We start from the raw sequence: 23,041 nt of genomic DNA, 5'->3' as shown, positions 1-23,041 counted from the left end.
ATATATCAGGTTATGTGGCTTTAGCCCTGGGCCATGCACAGCAGGCTGATATTAGTTTTAAATACAGATTGTGAGCAATAAAGGAGCAGAAGGGGTTCTGTTCCCACTGCACAGAGAATCAGAGACGTGCTCCTCTTCTCTACCAGACAGCTTCAATCACAGACTGGAAATAAATGCACTTGTTGGTTCTGTCATCTATAAACTGTTATTGATCTCTCAAATGAAATTTGTTCGTGCTGATCGATCAAATGCATTATCTTCTTGTTTTTTTTTGGTTTCCTTTCCTCTACAGTCTATTAGCTGTTGCACAGCCATCTCCCCAGGCGCTGAGAGCACAGAGGGTTCTGGGTGAAGTGGATTCCAGGCTGAGAGTGGTGGTAGGGTTGTTAAAGTCAGCCAGCAGACATAAGCACCAGCACTTAAAGGTAATGGAGTAACACCATGACTAAACAGCAAGGGACTGAGGTGCAAAGCTCGATCCCCCCACACAGCCCAGTCAACCCGCCTCCCCAAACCCCAAGGCATAAGCCCGCCAGCTGGCATATCTCAGCACTTGGCAGGTCAAACAGACACGCGAGTTAAACCTATATGGCTTGTGTTACCCGTGCTCAAGTATCAGTGGAGAGCAGAATGACACCAGGGACAGTTCAATAATATCAGCTTGTGTTGGCTGTAGGCCCACAAACATGTTCAGCTCACTGAAGGAGTAAAGTTTTAAAAAGAAAGTCTGTCCTGTATAGGAGCAAGCGGGATGGACAGGGCAATATCAAAATCAGTGTTAAAGGTGTTGTGTTAATGACTTTCATGGTTTCTTTGGGGTTGTATGGTGGAATACCGAACGAGAAACTGTGATGTTTTAAAGGCTAAATCTCCTCTAGGGACACAGCAAAGATAATCCACTCAATCCAGTGTGACTCAAAATTAAAAAATAAATAAATAAAAATGTTTGTCAACTAGCATACATACAAATACATGTAGACAGCAACACACAGATGTAGAAGGGCCCCTGCTTGTTGACTACTGCTGATCTCTGGATGATTCTTCAAAAATATATTATTTATAGATTGTTTTAGACTTTTGTAAATTTGAAGTTTAAATTTAGATGTATCACTATATAGTCATACTAGTTGTAGTAGTACTCATATTTAGTTATATAGATAATTAAAGTGCCTCCAAGTTTCACTGGGGTGTTGGGCACAAGGAGGCCTGTTTTATTTGAGTAGATCACAGCTTTTGACATGACAATGCATATCATCAAATGCTATGCTGGAAGTTGGCAGGGCATCACAACAAAACAAGATCTCATTGTCATCAACAGATGGGCCAAACATTTTTATTTTTTTTTTGGAAAATATTTAATCTAAACCTGTTAAATTTTCAGTACAGTTTTCTGTAAATTTGAAAGAATTATATTTATAACAATTACCTGCATTCATTAAAATCTTCTCTAAACCCTTTTTTTTAAAAGGGGTCATATAATGCTATATCCACTTTTACAAGTTGATTGCTCTGAAATGTGTGTTGGCAGTGCCTGTACACAACCATCCTATAATGATAAAAATCCATCCAGTGTTTTTTCTTTTTTAATCTCCTAATATGTTTTCCCCTGTCTCAAATCGAGCTGTTTGTCTTGTGACGTCACAAGATCAGAGGCCCCTCCCACGATTGTTGATTGACAGGAACGTTTCAACAGACCCGCCCTGAGCGAGCTGTCATCATAGTCCGCCATTGTAGATACGCTGGAGCAGAATGGCGTCTAAGCAATCGTGGTGTTCCGTTAAAGTACATACACTGCACTGCATGCTTCAGCCCTGACAGTTGTACCTAACACTGCATAGAGAACGTTACGCATCACTGACAAGCCTACATTTAATGAAAAAAAGTTTTTCATGACCATTAGCTGTAACATCAATCTGTCAATTAACTATACACCAGTAAACACATAGCGTTTAGTACATACAAAGATAGATCAAATTGACATTACGTTAACCAACCATTCAGAAACGTCCTGTTCGAGCCTTAATTGTCGAACTTCTTCGGGCCATCATCTTATTCCGGGTCCGACTCCGGTTCAAATTGATATGGTTGCACAGTGTCCTCAGAAACTCCCGCTGCCATTCTTCCGCCAAAAGATACCCTCAACTGTTGTCAAGGCAACACTCCACGTGTGTTGTGTCCAAGCGGCAACCTCCCGCTCCCTCTAGTGAAACCAACACGGAAGTGACTAAAACTGCAATTCATCGACTGGCCGCTGGAGGCTGGCTCCAAAAGGGAGTCAATCACATAGACTCCCCATGTTAAAATGCCCAACTTTACAGCAGAAAAAACATGTTTACAGCCTGGTACAAAAAATTATTTTGGTCTATATAGCTAATTTTGCCCTTTGTGACAACTGTGAGGGGGGTGAATTTTTTTATAACTCATCCGTTTAAATTATATTAAGCCTTAAAGTTCTGCATAATTAAGGGCGTGGCCACTTGAGTGACAGGTGGACTGCCGCTCTGCTCCAGAGTGTGAAACTCGCTAGTGCGAATTTAGAAAACTGGCTTTAAAGATTTGTATTTGTACAGAGAAAATAATTATAGGTTTATAGGTAGGAGGGAATCTGGCAATTAGATGTTTTAATCGTTATTGCTTACAGTGCTTTGTTATATGGAGCAGTTTGTTAGATCGCGGTCTCTCTCATTTGTTTGTCTAATGAAGTGCCGACAGATATAGAAGTACACAATAAACGCGGTAGACTTTAATGGACAGTAAAACAAAGGCAGAATACCGTGTAACTCCAGGCTGGCACAGTATTGACAACGAATGCAAACATATGCAGAGCATATCTGAGCTTTCAAAAACAAAGTCAAAGAGCGGTAACTGATGTTATACTGTGTTCTGCCTTGGCATCTCCGGGGCTTTTCTCCATGATACTTAAACACATGATAAAGGAGGTCATTAATGTCCCAAAATCAATAACTAATTTTCGACCAAAAACGAAGTTATGGTGTTTTGTCTTTGCACGGCAGCACTGCTGTCACTTAGAGGAGCGTGGTTTCAGCTCAGCTTCACCCACGTCCCGCCTTTTTGCCCATTTTCGATTATCCGGGAGTGACGCACGGTGACGCGCTTCCAAGATGGCGGCGTTCGGCTCCGCCCACTTTAGGCTTCAAAAATGCTTTACAGAAACCTACGGGTGACGTCACGGACACTACGTCCATTTTTTTTTACAGTCTATGGTTGTGTCACGCCCCACAGAGCAGAGGGGCGGGTTGAGCAGAGCTCATGATCATTTAAAAGCCCATGCACTGAAATGGTGTGCTGAACAGAGAGCTGTTTTTGAGCAGGTAAAATTAGTGTTTTCTTACAATACTAACAAGAATTTTTAATTAAAGTATATTACAAACTTTTCATTTAGACTCTAAAGAGTCATATTAACTTGTACAAAAATGTAATTATATGGCCCCTTTAACTCTGTTGATTGCTAGTGACACATTACTTTGGGAGAAGATAAAACAATAGCGACTCCTGAGCATAAATTTCAGTGTGGCAGATTCTGTCATAGTGCTTGTTTATGATCAACAACTTCTAATCACTGAACACTTACTGGCAGAGACTTGTTGACTGACAGGCTCCAAGTACACACACACATAATGTATGTATGTACACATATAATTAGAATTACCTTCATTTTTAATGTTGATTTAGAAGAAAAGAAAGCTATGTCGATACTCAGAATAAACATAAAAACTAAAGTAGTAACAGGCGATTTAGTAGCCAACTTTTAACTAAAGCATTTATATCTTCCCTATTTTGGTATGCTACTCCACACCATCTCCTGTCTTTTAAAGAAGAACGTGTTCATAATCTGAAAAACTTGATGAAAGACTTGATGTAAAAAGTAGCAGAGCAAACTCATTTCTGCCCTACGAATCTCACACTGTAAAAAGTGATCAGTTGACTCGACTTAAAAAAAAAAAGAGGAAACCTGTTTCCTTAAAATTAAATAAAGGAAATTCATGCATAATTAAAAGAAAAAAGTTAAGTGAACTTGACAATTCTGAGTTAAGTAACCACAACTTATTGTATTTGTGTAATTACAATTCACTTGAGACTGATTTGATTTAATCTTATTTTACTGATTTCTTTCACAGTGGCTACGTTTACATGCAACCAAATAATCCGTGTGTAATTGGATTGACGGCTCAAACGGACTGAAAAGGCTTCATGATGTAAACACCTTAATCAATCCGATTGAGCTCGATCGGAATGAAATTTCAATCTGCATGTAAACACTCGATCGGATTGAAAACCGAAACTGAAAAGACTGTGCATGTGCAATGACGCAGAAATAGCGTAATGACGTATGACGAGCGGAAGAGCGATTCATCCTTTTGAATAAAGTGTGTATAAATACGTGTCATTATAAAACTCAACTTTCACTCGTCAGTTGTGAAGTGGAGCAGGACAACCTCCCACCAGTCCTTGTTTCGGACTCTCATCCACAGGCAACCCGGCAGCACGGCACTGCGGTTTATATGTATATTTATCCAGAAAGGGAAAAATATTAATTCTGCTGTTAAAAAGAATAAAGAAACGGTGTAGGAGAGTGGTTGTTATGTGCAAACAGTGAGAAACTCTATATATGTGCAGTGTGCACATGTCAAAAAAAAATCTATTCCGATTTTAAGCCTGTGACATATAAACCCACATAGCAACCCGATCACTTTATTTAGCGTTCATGTAAACACTACATTCAGATTCATCAATCGGAATGAATTCAGTCCGACTGAACCAAAAATTGTGCATGTAAACGTATTGTACGCATGTAAAGGCTACTAATACAATTCTCAAAAATACAAAATTGTTCAAAACAGACAGCACACAAACATTTCTATGAAGAATTGTCACAAGCAAGTCAACTCACCCTTATTTATATAGCACTTCATACAATTCAGATTGTGTCAAAGCAGCTTTACATTGTTAAACAGGAAACTTGTACCAATAATGCAAACAAATTCAGTTATGCAGTAAAGCAGTTATAAAAAGAGGACAAAAGTAAACAGTCAATATTTCAGTTAAAGTCAGTTCATCGTTGATTCAGTGATGTCATCATCATCCAGCTCAGTTCAGTTCCCTTCAAATAGTGTCTCTGCAATTAAGTCGTTAATATACCCAAAAATTAAGTCTCTCCAAATAAGCAAGCTAAAGGTGACAGAAATGGAGAAAAACCTTGGTAGAGAGCAGGCTCAGTCGGGGGGGGGGCAGTTCTCCTCTGGCCAGATGAACCAATGTGGTGTTTTTCATCGTGGTCCTTGCTGAGATTTTGTGCCAATGGCCGTATAGGTGATGAGGCCTTCACTGGGGATCTGTCTTTGGGGCTCATCTAGTTGACATGGTCTCTGCTGACATTCAGGGCTATAGAGTTTGTCTCCACCATCTGATCTGGATACGGACTGGATCCGGGTGACTGCAGTGACCATCTGATCTGGATACAGACTGGGTCCGGCAGGCTACGGTGACAGAATATGAAACAGACTAATATTAGCATAGATGCCATAATTCTTACGATGTAACAAGTGCATCAGGTGTTATTGACATTGTTATTGTTAGCGAACACCTTCAGAATGAGACGTGGCCTTTTTGGGACTAATTTAACAGACACTTCAAACTACACTACCTTTTCTTTACATATTGCAAGACTGTCAAAGTAAATAACTTACCACAATTCAACCACACAAAAGAATGCATAATCCATTGAACAGTCCCGTCATTGACACTTCTACTTAAGCGTGTTCTTAGCATATGCCTGAAATGATATGAGAGCCATTAACACAAAATGGTTAAGGGCAGTTGTGGCCTAATGGTTAGAGAGTTGGACTTGTAACCTAAAGGCTGCAGGTTCGAGTCTCAGGTCTGGCAGGAATTGTCGGTGGGGGGAGTTAATGTACATTAATACCATGACTGAGGTACCCTTGAGCAAGGCACCAAACCCCCAACTGTTCCCTGGGCACCGCAGCATAAATGGCTGCCCACTGCTCTGGGTGTGTGTTCGCGGTGTGTATGTGTTCACTGCTCTGTGTGTGCACTTTGGGTGGGATAAATGCAGAGCACAAATTCCGAGTATGGGTTACCACGTCACTTTCCCTTTTCACTTTCTTCAAATTAACTAGGAATAACAGCTCTCTCATTTAGACATCATTTATACTGCTTGACAAAATGAACACTCTTAGGAGCAAATCAACAAATCACAACACAGTGTGTTTGTATAAAAATCAAGAAAACAAAGAAACTTTAAAAGTTTGATAAATCTTATCAAACAGTGGGTAACAATTAACAAATAACAAACAATTTAGTTGGGTCCATAAAGAACACTACCAGTCAAAGGTTTTTGAACAGGTCTGTTTTTTTTTAAGTTTTTAAAGAAGTCTCTTCTGCTCACCAAATATTAAAAAGTATTTAAATATTTTTGTATATTTATAGGGATGCACGATATTATCAGATCGATATCGGAATCGGACGATAATGGCTTTAAAAGTAAATATCGGCATTGGCCCGATATGAAAAATTCTGCCGATATGTCTTGCCGATAAGAGGAAGAATACATTAACTCACATGTGCTCAGGGTGTGTTAGCGATTAGATCACGTCAGCAGTATGGCTCATTCTTGAAGCAAAGTTTTGCCTGAATGGTGATTAGATTCACTGTTTTGGATCGCTGCATTTAAACTGAGAATGCATGTACAGAATGACTCCTTAGGTGTATGATAGAGTAAACAGTAATAGCACATGCAGCAGCAGCTTCCTCCGGGTCCTAATGCCCATTTGGTAAGGAGTTTTAATTCCGTAGGGGGCGCTGTTGGCCTACTTCTAATAAAATTAAAGTAAAAAACACAAATAACATTTAGACTGTGTTTCTGATTAAATTAAGCAGTAATTGATGTCATAAAATAATGAGTATGTTTTGATTTAAAGGTCAGAAGCTATAGCTTACATGAATAATATAAAAATCACTAGGGCTGCAACAACGAATCGATTAAATCGATAAAAATCGATTACTAAAAGCGTTGGCAACGAATTTCATAATCGATTCGTTGTGTCGCGCGACGCGGAGACGTTTGATTATTAAAAAAAAAAAACTTTAGTTGAGGGTGGAGCGGAGTGAACACACTCGGTCTCTCTCGCACGGATGGTAGCAGAGTTTGGCGCCTCATAAAAAAAAAAGTAAAAAAACAAAAAAACAAGCGGAGGTAGAGGAAAGATACATGGCGGAGGCAGAGAAATCCGTGCGACCCAAGTCATCCAAGGTGTGGGAGCAGGGGCGGCGTTTGCGTATGGCAGAGTATGGCAGTTGCCATACCCTAGCCCAGTCAGGTGCTGTGAAAAATTATCCAAACTTGAGTCGCTTATAATTCGTTTTATTATTTTAAATCAGAGAGTTTTAAAAATAGTAAACCAATGATAAGCATTAATATAACTTGTCAGTAAAACTGTAACGCTTATTGGATCATCGAGCTCTCAGCGAGACCTCGTAACTTCACCCCGCCTCCGTTCAGATTGACGCCGCGCACAGCCTGGAGAAGATGAGATCTCTGCTTTTTCGCAATGCAAGGGTGAATAAATAATTGGTGTTTGAATAGTACAGCATTTTCTTTACTCAAACACTATGTCAGTAAAGGATAATGTTTTTGTGTGTTTGAAGAGTGGAGAAGAATTAGTTATTTGCTGTCTATATCGTTTTAAATATCCTGTGCATTATGTGCATAAGCGCTTAATTTGAGATTTTGGCCAAGTGTATTAAACAACAAGAAAAACTAAGCGCCCATATAGCTACAATCAAAGTTATATAACCTGTAAAAGTTGATGAAAGCATAATGCACTTGCTGCTTCAGATAACAGTTACAGCCGTTCTAATAGTCTTTATTTACTATTTTTGTTGTACTTAGGATCGGTGAGCAGAAGAGACTTCTTAAAAAAACAAACAAAAAAACATAAAAATCTTACTGTTCAAAAACGCACGACTAGTAGTTAGGGTTGTCACGATACCATAAAAATGTCTTACGATACTATACCAGCTGAAGTATCACGATACCAAGTAGTATCACGATACTATGCAGTATTGTGTTAATTTAAAATTCAATTAGGGCTGCAACAACGAATCGATTAAATCGATAAAATCGATTACTAAAAGCGTTGGCAACGAATTTCATAATCGATTCGTTGTGTCGCGACGCGGAGACGTTTGATTATTAAAAAAAAAAAACTTTAGTTGAGGGTGGAGCGGAGTGAACACACTCGGTCTCTCTCGCACGGATGGTAGCAGAGTTTGGCGCCTCATAAAAAAAAAAAAAAAAAAAAAAACAAAAAAACAAGGAGGTAGAGGAAAGATACATGGCGGAGGCAGAGAAATCCGTGCGACCCAAGTCATCCAAGGTGTGGGAGCAGGGGCGGCGTTTGCGTATGGCAGAGTATGGCAGTTGCCATACCCTAGCCCAGTCAGGTGCTGTGAAAAATTATCCAAACTTGAGTCGCTTATAATTCGTTTTATTATTTTAAATCAGAGAGTTTTAAAAATAGTAAACCAATGATAAGCATTAATATAACTTGTCAGTAAAACTGTAACGCCATTGGATCATCGAGCTCTCAGCGAGACCTCGTAACTTCACCCCGCCTCCGTTCAGATTGACGCCGCGCACAGCCTGGAGAAGATGAGATCTCTGCTTTTTCGCAATGCAAGGGTGAATAAATAATTGGTGTTTGAATAGTACAGCATTTTCTTTACTCAAACACTATGTCAGTAAAGGATAATGTTTTTGTGTGTTTGAAGAGTGGAGAAGAATTAGTTATTTGCTGTCTATATCGTTTTAAATATCCTGTGCATTATGTGCATAAGCGCTTAATTTGAGATTTTGGCCAAGTGTATTAAACAACAAGAAAAACTAAGCGCCCATATAGCTACAATCAAAGTTATATAACCTGTAAAAGTTGATGAAAGCATAATGCACTTGCTGCTTCAGATAACAGTTACAGCCGTTCTAATAGTCTTTATTTACTATTTTTGTTGTACTTAGGATCGGTGAGCAGAAGAGACTTCTTAAAAAAAACAAACAAAAAAAAAACATAAAAAATCTTACTGTTCAAAAACGTACGACTAGTAGTTAGGGTTGTCACGATACCATAAAAATGTCTTACGATACTATACCAGCTGAAGTATCACGATACCAAGTAGTATCACGATACTATGCAGTATTGTGTTAATTTAAAATTCAATTAGGGCTGCAACAACGAATCGATTAAATCGATAAAAATCGATTACTAAAAGCGTTGGCAACGAATTTCATAATCGATTCGTTGTGTCGCGCGACGCGGAGACGTTTGATTATTAAAAAAAAACGCGCGGAGCGGAGTGAACACACTCGGTCTCTCTCGCGCACAGATGCTAGCAGAGTTTGGCGCCTCATAAATAAAAAACAAAAAGTAAAAAAAAAACGAGCGGAGGTAGAGGAAAGATACATGGCGGAGGCAGAGAAATCCGTGCGACCCAAGTCATCCAAGGTGTGGGAGCAGGGGCGGCGTTTGCGTATGGCAGAGTATGGCAGTTGCCATACCCTAGCCCAGTCAGGTGCTGTGAAAAATTATCCAAACTTGAGTCGCTTATAATTCGTTTTATTATTTTAAATCAGAGAGTTTTAAAAATAGTAAACCAATGATAAGCATTAAAATAACTTGTCAGTAAAACTGTAACGCCATTGGATCATCGAGCTCTCAGCGAGACCTCGTAACTTCACCCCGCCTCCGTTCAGATTGACGCGCGCACAGCCTGGAGAAGATGAGATCTCTGCTTTTTCGCAATGCAAGGGTGAATAAATAATTGGTGTTTGAATAGTACAGCGTTTTCTTTACTCAAACACTATGTCAGTAAAGGATAATGTTTTGTGTGTTTGAAGAGTGGAGAAGAATTAGTTATTTGCTGTCTATATCGTTTTAAATATCCTGTGCATTATGTGCATAAGCGCTTAATTTGAGATTTTGGCCAAGTGTGTTAAACAACAAGAAAAACTAAGCGCCCATATAGCTACAATCAAAGTTATATAACCTGTAAAAGTTGATGAAAGTATAATGCACTTAATGCACTTATGCACTGCATAACAGTTACAGCCGTTCTAACGACAGACAAAACACTCCATCTCCGTCATTCTCTGGTCAAAAACATTATTAACTCCATTTGAGCTTGATTTTCATATAATGTTAAGTGCAGGTGTCTGATACAATACCAACGCTAACGACGCAGTGTTGTTAAATTATTTAATTTTTGCACCCCAGATGTAAAGCATACATGTGTATGTTTTTGTGTTAGTCCATTTTATTTTATTTTATTATTATTATAACAGCTCAGGGATGTTCAAGGAGCAACATGTTTGTGCACTTTCTAAAGATTTTAGTTCTGTTTTTGAATAAAGGGTTGGAAATGAATGCTTTTTTTTTTAAATCCGAATAAAAAATAATCGACAGATTAATCGATTATTAAAATAATCGTTAGTTGCAGCCCTAAATTCAATTCTACAAAATGAATCAAAATTTAATAAATAAATAGATGTAAGTGAAAACAGACAATATTATTCTCTGAATACTTAATGTGAATGAATGACTGGCTATTGTTTTCCATGAAATGATCTAAACAAAACTCATCTCAGCACTGCACAGAAGCTGCATGAAGTGACATTTAGATGTGGCATTTATACATAATTGCATAAATAATGTTATGAGATTAGTGTTTTAAATACTAAATTCTGAATATAGAAATATGTTGGAAAATAATGTAATATGCCTACTTTTAGATGGGAAACTTAAAAACGACCAGCAGGTGGCAGAAGTTCGTGATTGAATCACTGAGTCATTCAAACGATTCTTTCAAAACGGCTGAATCCTTCAGGAGCGAATCAAATGACTGTTTTTATGAATGGCTCAGTGAATCAGTGATTCGCCCAAACCAACGCGGATTTGGATTTGAACAAACCAAACAAAAACAGCACTCTTGCTCGTGTCGTATTGCCAAACTGTCAGCAGCATTTTTTTTGCTCGCGTATCTTGAAATTTCCGAGTTAGCAGCATGTATATTAAAACATAACATTATAAATTAATTAAAAAATATATATATAATGATTGATAAGAACCAAGTGCAAAGCCGCTATGCTGATGAATGGATTTGCGTTCGTGATCGCAAGATGCTTCCAGAAACGAACTATTACACATGTTCTAGAAGTGGTCAAATTAATTAAACTGTGAGAATACTTTCTTGTAAGATATTATGATGTTGAATAACTGATGCTTGAGCTGCTGTTTTTTAAAATGACATAAGATGGTCTGAATCAGACCCTTTCTTCTGATAAACTGCAGCATGAACAATGACGTGCAAGTGCGACTTCCCATTGCAAACTGAACTGAAGCATCGGGAAACACTCAATACCATATAATGCGTATACACAGAGCACAGCAGAAAGACATTTGGCAATCAACTTGTAATGTTTCTGCTGGCATGAATGTTCAAATGAACGTTTTAAACAGTGTTCTTGCCGTGCATACAACATATCTTACGGTACCGTATGGACGATACTACCGTTTAAAAAATGCAATGGCACCGCGGGAATTTTTAAGCTTTAGTATCGCGATACTACCGTAGTACCGGTGTATCGTGCAACCCTACTAGTAGTGCATGTTCACCTGTTGGAGCTGAATTGGGGGAAAAAATTCTAATTCATTTATATTTCAACTGCAATTAACCAATTAAAATTCCGGTACATTCATTATTCATGCAATAGTCAAGTGTTCATGTACCTGAATAATATCTGCATGCCCAATGATGAAAAGTAACGTTACACACATATACATATAGAGCCATATCCATATACAGCAGAGTCTGATGTACAGTAGCAGTTGGAACTAGAACTGACTTCATGAATTGCCCTGAAACACAATTGAAAAACAATTATCATAAAATATAAATATAGCTTCACAATTCTCATTTTTGGCTTCTGTCATTAATATTCTGTCAAAATTGTAAAGGCCTCTCACAGGCTTGTGTGAGCTTCCGGGTAACATATTTTACTACAAGAACAAACACTTCACACTAGATAAAGTTTTGAAAATATTGAATATATTATTGTAAAGTTATGTGTTTTAGTGACCAATTTAAACAACTAAAAGGGATGAACATAAATTTACCTCAGACTGTTTCTTGAACCACCTCATGCACAAATAAACCAACAGGGACAACAAGGAGGGGAATTTGAAAACTTATTAACACAGAACAATATAAATTTAAAGTGAAATTTAACACTGCATGGACAAAACGACGAATAAAAGTTGATTTATAAAGCTTATCTTTGGCTTAGCACTCATCCATCAGTCTGTCCGATGACCGTTACTGTTTGAATTTCAAACTGCGTCATGTTAGTGAAGGCCATTGAGTCCCATCCTGTAGGTTTTATAAAGTGTCCTCAAGGCAGAATAAAGTCAGTTACATATAGAATCTATCGCGGTGGTATTAGGCTTGTTTGAGATGAGAAAAATCTGCGCAGAACCGATCACCGCGAGATGCATGCCGGTTCGAAAAGTGTCCGAGTTAAGTCCGACTTGCTCTGATGTCATGCTGACGTGTACCAAAAAACTGTCGCGACGGCGAGGCGGCTGTGTAGGATCGAGTTGCTCTCCACGGACTGTGCTGATCAAAAGCATGATGGGAAACGACTGACTGACGACACAGCTTAATGCTCATTGGTTCAGACAACCCTGATGCTGCATTCTCTTCAAAAATGTTTTATTTTTTTAATCTGATTTCATGCTATTATGTATTTAAATTGTGCATGAATATTCCCAAACACTATGACAGTGCGATCTCTGTGCGAGATGTGATGTTGTCATAGTTTCTATAAAATTCTAAAATATGTTTGAATTAAAATAAAAATGGATGATAAATACGCCTTTCATATGGAATTAAATAGCAAGCACTTTTAGTGTCTTGTTCATCATATTTATATTCATATAAAAGCAACATAACTGAAATTATATCATGTTTATCAGCAGCACAGCATATGAGTGAGAATAATGCAATATCTGCCTTTGATCTCGGAGGTATCTGTTCCACTTCGAGAGGGCAGAACCAGTCGCGTAGCCCACCCAGGCCCACCCACTTTCATCTGTGGCCCACCCGTAATTTTCCAAATGGATGTAATTTATTTCACTGTAACTTTATTTATAAAAAATATTAAAGGCTTGTTTTCATGGTCAATTACAGGTCGTTTTTTAGTTTTCCCTCTTCCTATAGGTGCATCATATGCTTGTCTAAATGATGATTCGTCCGTTTCTGTTAGTCCCACCCACAATGTTACGTTTACGACCTATGTTTACGACATAATTATATAATAGTAAAATGCGCGCGTTTGTGAAGTTAAATTTGAAAATAGCCTAGTGAAACAAACATAAATCAGATCAATCCTTTAAAAAGTATAAGTCATTAGCAATAAATCCTGACGTCTACAAATGAAACCTGACAGACCACCTGAGGGTGATGGATTTATCGATCGGAAACTTTTGAACCAAGCGTGTTTGAAACATCATATTAGCATAGGTACAGTTTGATCCGCTAAACAGATGCGTCCTTTGTGGAAAGAAACACATAAACGGTGTGCTAGATCCTGGTCGCCACAACAAACTGCATAATTTGCAGCTGTGTGCATTTCTGCGGTCCTCGATGCGCGTGAACTGACAGAGACCCTTGAAATCATCAGCGAAGCCCCATATTGTGTCACACTGAGGTAATGCTTTTTAATAAACTTCCTTTAGTTAACGTTGGTTAATGCATTAACTAACATTAGCAATACATTTGTTATGTGTTTATTCATCTTTGTTAATCAACTCAGGCAAATGTTAACAATGTTAATTTTAATAATGTCCTATTAGTAACATTTGTTTTAGGTGTTTGCCTGACGAAGGTCTCTGGACTAAAACGTTGTTTTTTTTAATTAAATAATGGGAATAACAGTGTGCAGATCTTTTTTCCACTATTAGTAAATTTTGAAATTAACATAACAAATTACTAATGTTAATACATGCTTTAGAAGCACTGTGTAATGAACCTTGGTGCTGTATTTTTTGTTGGCAATTTGACATGCGGCTTTCATATACACACCTGGCCCACCCAGTTTTATGTAGGCCCACCCACTGCCTATGCTAGTGGGCAGAACTGTCCGTCTTGACTTCACTCCTCCCCTCACTGCAGCCGACTACTCGCCTACATTTCAGGTGAGGCGAGGCATGCATCTCGCGGTGATCGGTTCTGCGCAGATTTTGCTCATCTCAAACAAGCCAGCTAACACACGACGTAACTGTTACGTAACCTATTGGTAATTTTTGGTAATTTCATGATTTACCAATAGGCAACGTAACCACGTCATATGCACGTAATTCCATCGCATTACCAACTCGCAACGTCGGCTGTACGTCCTCGTGACAGGATAACCAAGAACGTCCCAGATAGGTACTCTAATCGTAATATATTGGTAACTTCATGACTTACTGGCAACGTAACTGCAACGTTGTATGCACGTAATTTTATTACCATAATTTTTGTACGTTCTTTATGCTCTCTGATTACCATAATGCTGTTTAATTAAAATTAATTAAAAGTGTAATTAAACTTCAGACACAAGATTGAACGTTCCTTGAAGATAAAATGTGTTTCTTTTCACCAAGTTACAGTTAATCGGATACGTCACTACATGGAGCGTGAAAATGTGCTGAAACTGAAAACAGGTTTTGATCTTTCATGGTAAACACATATTGATACCAATTGTTCTGTGATTTCAGAAGCGTCAGAAAAAAAACCTCTATGACACAGGAGAAGTTCCTGATTTTAACATTTCTGAAGGGAGCTGCTGACAGAGAAATAGAAAACACAGGTGATCTGATATAGCCTATATCATCATGCATCTGTAATTTTCTTTTGCAATTATATATATATATATATATATATGTGTGTGTGTGTGTGTGTGCGTTTGTTTGTTTGTTTGCTTGTTAGTTATTTTAAAAGGGTTTTGATGTCCAAACATAAATAACCAGGGTGGCCGCGGGTCCTTAAAAAGTCTTAAAATGTATTAAATAAAGTTTTGCTTAAAAAAGGCCTTAAGTCTTAAAATGCCTTAAATTCAGATTCAGTGGGTCTTAAATAAATTTGGGCTCATTACCGCGAAAGTTTCACCAGTCTGACGGGCACAGTTTACAATCATTGGACAGACGAAAGATTCCCTCCCTCGCGCGCTGTAGTTACTGCATCATCAGAGAGAGTTGCGGTAGCAGAATGCAGGTCGAATACCACCAGCTCGCTGACAAGCCTCCTAGCTGCTTTAAATGGGTTAATGCAAGTTTACTGAAAAATTGCTCGAGGATTTTACTTGCCCGACGGGACAAATAGCTTGTTTAAAACTTAAGTGACATTTTATTACATTCAGCGTAAACAGTGATTGATAATGGATAGTGTGGTATCAATGTTGCGCTGTTGAGGCTCATGCTGCCTGTCTCTGTAAGAGACTTGTATGGAGAAATCAAATCAAATGAGCATAACGGCAAACATAAAGAAACTCACAGAACAAACATACTGGGGTAAAAATTCAAAATGTTTAGTTTATTTATAACATGATGATGACGATAACATACCATGACAAGGGCACTATTTTGCTAAATATTTTCATGATTGCACATGTTACATTGATTTTGGCTCAAGAAACAAGTAGTTAAGTAGTTACTTACATTTTAGACAGAATATTGACTGTTTTGTTCTATTTCACCAACGAAAATAGTTCCGAACAAAGATCAGAGCAGATCATGTTTGTTCCTGAATGATTCAGTGAGTGCGTTTACATGGACCCTCTTAATGCGATTATAATGAGATTTTGGCGATATTGCGATTATGCTTTACCTCATGTAAACGCAATACTTCGATCTAAATAATACGATTAAGCTCATAATCGCAGCAAGCATAATCGTATTAACATAGGTGGCGTACACCGATTTTAATCGGAATATACAGGCATGTAAACACCTTAATCGCAGTATTGCCGCTCTGACCAAAGTGCGCATGCGCTTGTGACATATGAATAACGTGACACGCACCTGTAATACGGAGATTAGAAACGATGGAGGGGAAGAAAGCATCGCATTCTGAGGAAAACACAACAAGCTGCCAGCAGTCTCTGTGCAACATGATCTCACAGAATTCCGTGTAATGTTCACGGACTTAACCCCGAATCTGTGGTGGCATCACGGAATCGCCGAAAATTCCGTGATGGACTCACAGAAAAAAATTCCGTGATGGGCTCACAGAAGTGATACCAATGTAAGTCAGTGACAGGCATCAGCCGTGCTCCACGCACGGAAACCAGTGAATCCGTGCATGGACCACGGCTGATGCCTTTTGTGAACGCATCACGGAATTTTCGGCGATTCAGTGATGCCTCCACAGATTCGGGGTTAATAGTCCGTGAACATTACACGGAATTCTGTGAGATCAGGTTGCTCTGTTCCTTACCCTCATTCAGAAAGGACGAACAGAACGCGACGGCAGCGTATAGGCAAACAAATTCCATCATATTTCTATCATGGCGCCGAAAACGCGTGGAATACAGCGATACAAAAGCATTAGACGTAAATAGATTAAAACGGCGACCAGTAACACTGCTCTTTCTGAGTCCATCATTTGTGCTGTCCAGTGGGGTATGTGAATAATGGCAGTGAAAAAATTAACCACAATTCTTAGCGAATAATAAGAATAATGGAAATTGAATGAATCGGTTGAATGAATAAGTGACTTACCGCCACCTACTGGTGGTTAGTTAGTTTAAAAGTATGCATTTTTCCACCAACATTTCTTATTTGTATATTCAAAAAAATGTATTTAAAACATTAATCTCATAACATTATTTATTGCGATTGTAAATTTGTAGTGCAAATTATTTAATTTGATTGCTAACAGCCCTGTTGTGTATATTAAATTTCCTCATCAGTTGTAAGAATTTGACATGAAAGATGACGCATACATTTAATAAGGTTAAAAAATATTGGACTTTATGGAGGTAAATAACAACCTGGGGTGAATATTAAAAACATGCAGATTTAAATATGTAAATGCTGAATAGAAAACTGATGAAAATATTGCTTCATTTACACCACCAAAAATATTGCTGATGTGGAGCTTTTGAGGGATATTTTGTATGGGATATTGTCTTCAGATATGAAAAGTTCTCTGTATATCATAATAATAAATAGCATTTTTGACAGCGATGATATTTTGTTTTCTTTTTAAATTTAAAAACACATTAAATATTACATTTACGAATGTAATATAATGTGTATTTCCTTCACAGGTTTGGTCTTAAATTTTACATATGGAGGTATTAAAAAGGTCTTAAAAAGTCTTAAATCTAACTTGTTCATATCTGTAGACACCATGATAACACTGTAAGAGCATTACTAAATAAGTAAACCTAAAAATGTACATTCTGTTATTAAATTGTACATTTAATAATTAAATTATTATTTTTCTTTTCTGCATTTCACCTCTGCTATAGTTTAAATAAACCTGGCATTGTGACAGATTGTTTATGTTCCTAGATTCTTCCATGCTGAGGGCCGTGCACAAGAGTTGGAGCGTATCTCCTGTCGAAGAACATCTCTAGACATTATGAACCATCTGTCTAGAAAGTAATACCTCAAATATACACTACCTAAAGTTTAAGGGTCAGATTTGTCATGTATTAGTATTTTTTGCTCACCACTGCTGCATTTATTTGATTAAAATACAGTAAAACAGTAATATTGTCAAATTACCATTTTTTAATAACAATTTCCTATCTCAGTATGTTTTAAAAAGTGATCAAAGCTGAGTCTACAATCTTCAGTGTCACATGATCCTTCAGAAATCATGCTTTGCGAAAACAAGAATAAATTACATTTTACAATATATTCATATAGAAAACAGTTATTTTAAATAATATTTCACAACATTACTGTTTTTATTTATGATCAAATAAATGCAGTTTTCTTGGTGAACATAAGAGACTTATTTCAAAACATAAACTGACCACAAACTTTAATAACACAAGGGATTTGAATATTAATTCATTTATTCTAATAAAATGCAAGAAGCTCTTAAAAATATTAACGTAAAGTCATTTTTTCCTCTAGTGATTTGTATTGTATACCCATAATGCAATGCACAGTGCCGTAGATTACCATTCTCTATCTCCAAGCTTCACTCTCTCATGCTCAGCACATTATGATAAATACTTTGTTACATGTATGTGCAAGATTTCAGTCATAAATAAATATTTGCTAGATTAGACATTACCTGTCTAGTGATGTATATTTATGCTGAAATATAATATTGGTTTGTGTTTTAAAATCTATCATGTGTCATTTTGTAGCAATGTCTACAATGGATGCGACAAAGTGACTGTTAAAAATCATTTGAACTTTTTGTCAGTACGTCATAAATAGAACGAGGCATCAGATTACTGTCAGGGATTTGTTGTGTCGTGCTGCACTGCATCCAGTGTAGACAACATCATATAATAATAGGTTCTATTGTATTTTGTTGCGCCGTCCGGTGTAGACACGGTGTTAGAAATCTTACTTAAATATCATTACATATGATGTATGTATGATGCCATCCATAATTGATAGAACGTTTCTATTTCAGAGACTGAAAATCATCAATAAACCAAAAGGTAATTATAACTTCAAGAATAAGAATAACAAGAATAAATAAAAATGCATCTGTGACTTAATATTGCTTCTTATTTTTCAGTGAAAGTTGAAAGTTCTCATTAAACACATTGCTTTCTTCTCATCTTTGTGCATTTTCAGATGTTGTGCATATTTATGAATCAAAATTTTTAACTTTATCTTTGTTTAACTTTTTAACATCAAATTAACATATTAATTGGTTGTCTTCTTTCTCTTTTTTTAGTTTGGTTTAGCTCCAACCCCAATTAAGCAGACCTGAGCAGCTGATCAAGGATCACCAGAAACTCTGCAGAACGTTGGTCCTCCATGCCCAGGACTGGACACCAGTGTTGTAAGTCATCTATCTAGAAGTCATCCTGCCTCTCTGAATTGTCATGTTCAGAATAGATTGCAGGAGATCTCAACATTATCTCTCAAGGTCCACTTACATGCACAGTTTTGCTCCAACCTAGTGCAGTGCACCTGAACAAACAAATCAAGCATTTCAGTTTTACTAACTATAAAGTCACAAACAGGTGAGTGTGATCTGGTGTGGACCTAAACTCTGGGTGTGAATCACTCAGGTCCCTTGCTCAGTAGTCAGTGGTTAAGGGCTGTCTCAATCACAAAATTTAGTTTGCTCCCTAAAAAAGCTGTGAAAACCAGGAAGCATCGATGCTCACTATGTTCCCTGGCTTATAGGAAGTTCTGAAGAGAAAATTTGCTACAAAATGACACATGATAGATTTTAAAACACAAACCAATATTATATTTCAGCATAAACATACATCACTAGACACGTAATGTCTAATCTAGCAAATATTTATTTATGACTGAAATCTTGCACATACATGTAACAAAGTATTTATCGTAATGTGCTGTAAATAGCATTAAAAAAAAAATCAATTTTACTGTTGTGCATAGATGTCAGTAGTGATGTTGTACAATGAGGACGGAAATAGTCACCTGTGTGTAGAGAGCCACTGTGCTTACCAGTGCCTGAGTTTGTGTACACAATATATTAATTCACAACCTAGCGAACTATGAAGCTGATTGAGACGTACCCTCTGTATGACAGTGGACCTTGAGGGCCAGATTTGAGAACCCCGACATACGGATTATTCACTCATGAAGAATGAGTACACTTTAATTTGTACAGAAATATGCAATATTTGACTCATATTCAGCAATGCTATTATCTTTTTTCCCCTGTTTGTGTGTCAATCACAGCTAAATAAAACCAAAGGCCATTCAGCCACAGGTCACTGCATCTTTTGCTGTGTAAGTTTTTTTTTTTTTTTTTTAATGTCAAACACATTCTCAGTATTTATATTTCGTTTGGTTTGTATAACCATTTTAGAGTCACCGTTTCGGTACGGTTCTTATGTACTATCCTTTTAACATTTCAGCAGCTGACTTTTTTTTAGTACTTGCATAGTAATTTAATTGTACCACATTTGCAATGCATACAGGTGCATCTCAATAAATTAGAATGTCGTGGAAAAGTTAATTTATTTCAGTAATTCAACTCAAATTGTGAAACTCGTGTATTAAATAAATTCAATGCACACAGACTGAAGTAGTTTAAGTCTTTGGTTCTTTTAATTGTGATGATTTCGGCTCACATCTCAACAAATTAGAATACTTCATAAGACCAATAAAAAAAACTTTTAGTGAATTGTTGGCCTTCTGGAAAGTATGTTCATTTACTGTATATGTACTCAATACTTGGTAGGGGCTCGTTTTGCTTTAATTACTGCCTCAATTCGATGTGGCATGGAGGTGATCAGTTTTATGGAAGCCCAGGTTTCTTTGACAGTGCCCTTCAGCTCATCTGCATTTTTTGGTCTCTTGTTTCTCATTTTCCTCTTGACAATACTCCATAGATTCTCTATGGGGTTCAGGTCTGGTGAGTTTGCTGGCCAGTCAAGCACACCAACACCATGGTCATTTAACCAACTTTTGGTGCTTTTGGCAGTGTGGCCAGGTGCCAAATCCTGCTGGAAAATGAAATCAGCATCTTTAAAAATCTGGTCAGCAGAAGGAAGCATGAAGTGCTCCAACATTTCTTGGTAAAAAAACACAATGGACGAACACCAGCAGATGACATTGCACCCCAAATCATCACAGACTGTGGAAACTTAACACTGGACTTCAAGCACTTGGGCAATGAACTTCTCCACCCTTCCTCCAGACTCTAGGACTTTGGTTTCCAAATGAGATACAAAACTTGCTCTCATCTGAAAAGAGGACTTTGGACCACTGAGCAACAGTCCAGTTCTTCTTCTCCTTAGCCCAGGTAAGACGCCTCTGACGGTGGTTCAGGAGTGGCTTAACAAGAGGAATACGACAACTGATAAATCCGAGCTGATAAATGGTCCGCGCTGCACAGCTCAAATGAGTAGCGCGGTTTCACTAGCTTTTGTTTTGCTTGATGTTTCTCATATGCAACAGAAATAGCAGCGCTTATGAGGCTAGTGTGATTGCTCACAAAATTTAGTCGCACCGGCAGAAAAAACGGTCGCAAAATGCAACCATTTGGTTGCAGTCTGGAGTCCTGTATAGGAAGTGACCAAAAACTGTGTTGAAAATTCTAGAAAATTGTTCTTATTCTGTGAGTCTCCACTCTTTTGTGCCCTAAGGTGGAAATGCCCAAACAGTAGGGAAAACTCGTGTGTACTTTTACATTTTTGGACAACCATTGTTTTTTTATTATTATTATTATTACATTTACATTTTGGTTATTGTTTTCTTTCTCACTTTAGATGCTGGTGAAAAAACCGCCAGGCTAAAGCATTCAAAGTGGAACTTCTGTTGTGGCTCAGTAATCCAGGATTGGGATGGTGGAAGGAGCAGAAGAACCAGAAGATCAGAGATCAGGCAGAGATCTACTGGTGCGCTTGAGGGAACCGATTTACCTAATGTCTTAGTTAAACCAAAAATTCTCATCACTCACCTCCATGTCGTTCCAAACCTGTAAGGCTTTTGTTCATCTTTGAAACATAAATGTATATCTTTTTAATGAAATCTGAGAAATTTCTGCCCCTCCATTTCACAGTTTATGCAACTACCACTTTCAAGCCTCAGAAAGGTAATAAATACATCATTAAAGTAAACCCATGTGACTCCAGTTGTTTAACCTCAATTTATGAAGTGATGTGAATGTTTTGTGTGCACAAAAAACATTGCATTTTTATTTACAAAATAACATGTTCACGAGAGCACCATGATGCATCACTGTTGCGTTGGCGTGAGATCTGGCCATCTCATGGTGCTTTTGTGAAAATGCTTTGGAGATACATAATTTGTGAATAAAGACATACTATTTTTGTTATTGCTGTTTTTTGCGTACACAAGGCATCTGTTAAAAATATCTTAATTTGTGTTCTGCACAAAAGGGTCTTATGGGTTTGGAGCGACATGAGGGTAAGTAATTAATGACAGAATTTACATTTTTGGGTGAAATATGTTCTAATGTGGTTATAATTGGTCATTGTTATGTTTTATAAACATTTTCAATATTTTAAAGATTTATTGTTTTGAAAAATGATGTTTATACAGTCTACTTTAAGTACTTTTGTTGGTAACACTTTACAATAAGGTGTCATTTGTTAACATTAGTTAATGTATTAACTAACATGAACAAACAATGAACAATGCATTTATTACACTATTTATTAATCTTTGTTAATGTTAGTTAATGAAAATACAGTTGTTCATTGTTTATTCATGTTAGTTCACAGTGCATTAATGTTAACAAACACAACTTGTGATTTTAATAATGCATTAGTAAATGCTGAAATTAACATTAACTAAGATTAATAAATGCTGTAGAAGTATTGTTCATTCTTAGTTCATGTTTACTAATGTTGTTAACTAATGTTAACTAATGAACCTTGTTGTAAAGTGTTACCCTTTTGTTAATATCAATACCTCTGTGATTATGGTATCTTTCCTTAATTATCTTAAATGTCTGCTAGCAAATATTATGCTAGCATATCTGTTTATAATGATGCTGAGCACGGAACGTCCTGAATGCTTTCATTCATATTTCGCTGTATATCCTATGTTTTTATTAATAATTTGGGTGTATTTTACTGTTCATATTTGTGTGTTTTTCAAAATAAATGAACTGAATTCATTTTGAGTCTATTCATCATTCTGTCAGGGGTCCGGGTAATGTGTTTCTCCCTCTCACCACCAGAGGTCGCCATCTTCCATCCTCCCGGGCTCCTTTACCTTAACTTCACACACCTGTTCACCCACTCACACATACACAC

At 37.3% G+C, this 23,041-nt stretch overlaps 3 long non-coding RNA genes across 3 annotated transcripts; 2 read left to right on the top strand and 1 right to left on the bottom strand.

Moving 5' to 3' along the window:
* Positions 1–4,313: 4,313 nt before the first annotated feature.
* On the bottom strand, positions 4,314–13,157 carry LOC131547590 (uncharacterized). The gene is made up of 4 exons (XR_009272967.1): positions 12,207–13,157; positions 11,820–11,948; positions 5,709–5,794; positions 4,314–5,498 (listed from the first exon to the last, which is right to left on the bottom strand). It is a non-coding gene; the product is annotated as an uncharacterized LOC131547590 (long non-coding RNA).
* Positions 13,158–13,414: 257 nt separating this feature from the next.
* Positions 13,415–17,805, top strand: LOC131547593 (uncharacterized). The gene is made up of 3 exons (XR_009272971.1): positions 13,415–13,798; positions 14,850–14,941; positions 17,649–17,805. It is a non-coding gene; the product is annotated as an uncharacterized LOC131547593 (long non-coding RNA).
* Positions 17,806–18,580: 775 nt separating this feature from the next.
* On the top strand, positions 18,581–22,155 carry LOC131547592 (uncharacterized). The gene is made up of 3 exons (XR_009272970.1): positions 18,581–18,763; positions 19,006–19,113; positions 21,527–22,155. It is a non-coding gene; the product is annotated as an uncharacterized LOC131547592 (long non-coding RNA).
* Positions 22,156–23,041: the final 886 nt, after the last annotated feature.

The sequence above is a fragment of the Onychostoma macrolepis genome, chromosome 09 (assembly GCF_012432095.1).
Source record: "Onychostoma macrolepis isolate SWU-2019 chromosome 09, ASM1243209v1, whole genome shotgun sequence".
In the NCBI taxonomy this organism is placed as follows: domain Eukaryota; kingdom Metazoa; phylum Chordata; class Actinopteri; order Cypriniformes; family Cyprinidae; genus Onychostoma; species Onychostoma macrolepis.
The sequence above is the reverse complement of the archived record's forward strand: the minus strand, read 5'-3'. Positions and strand labels throughout refer to the sequence as shown.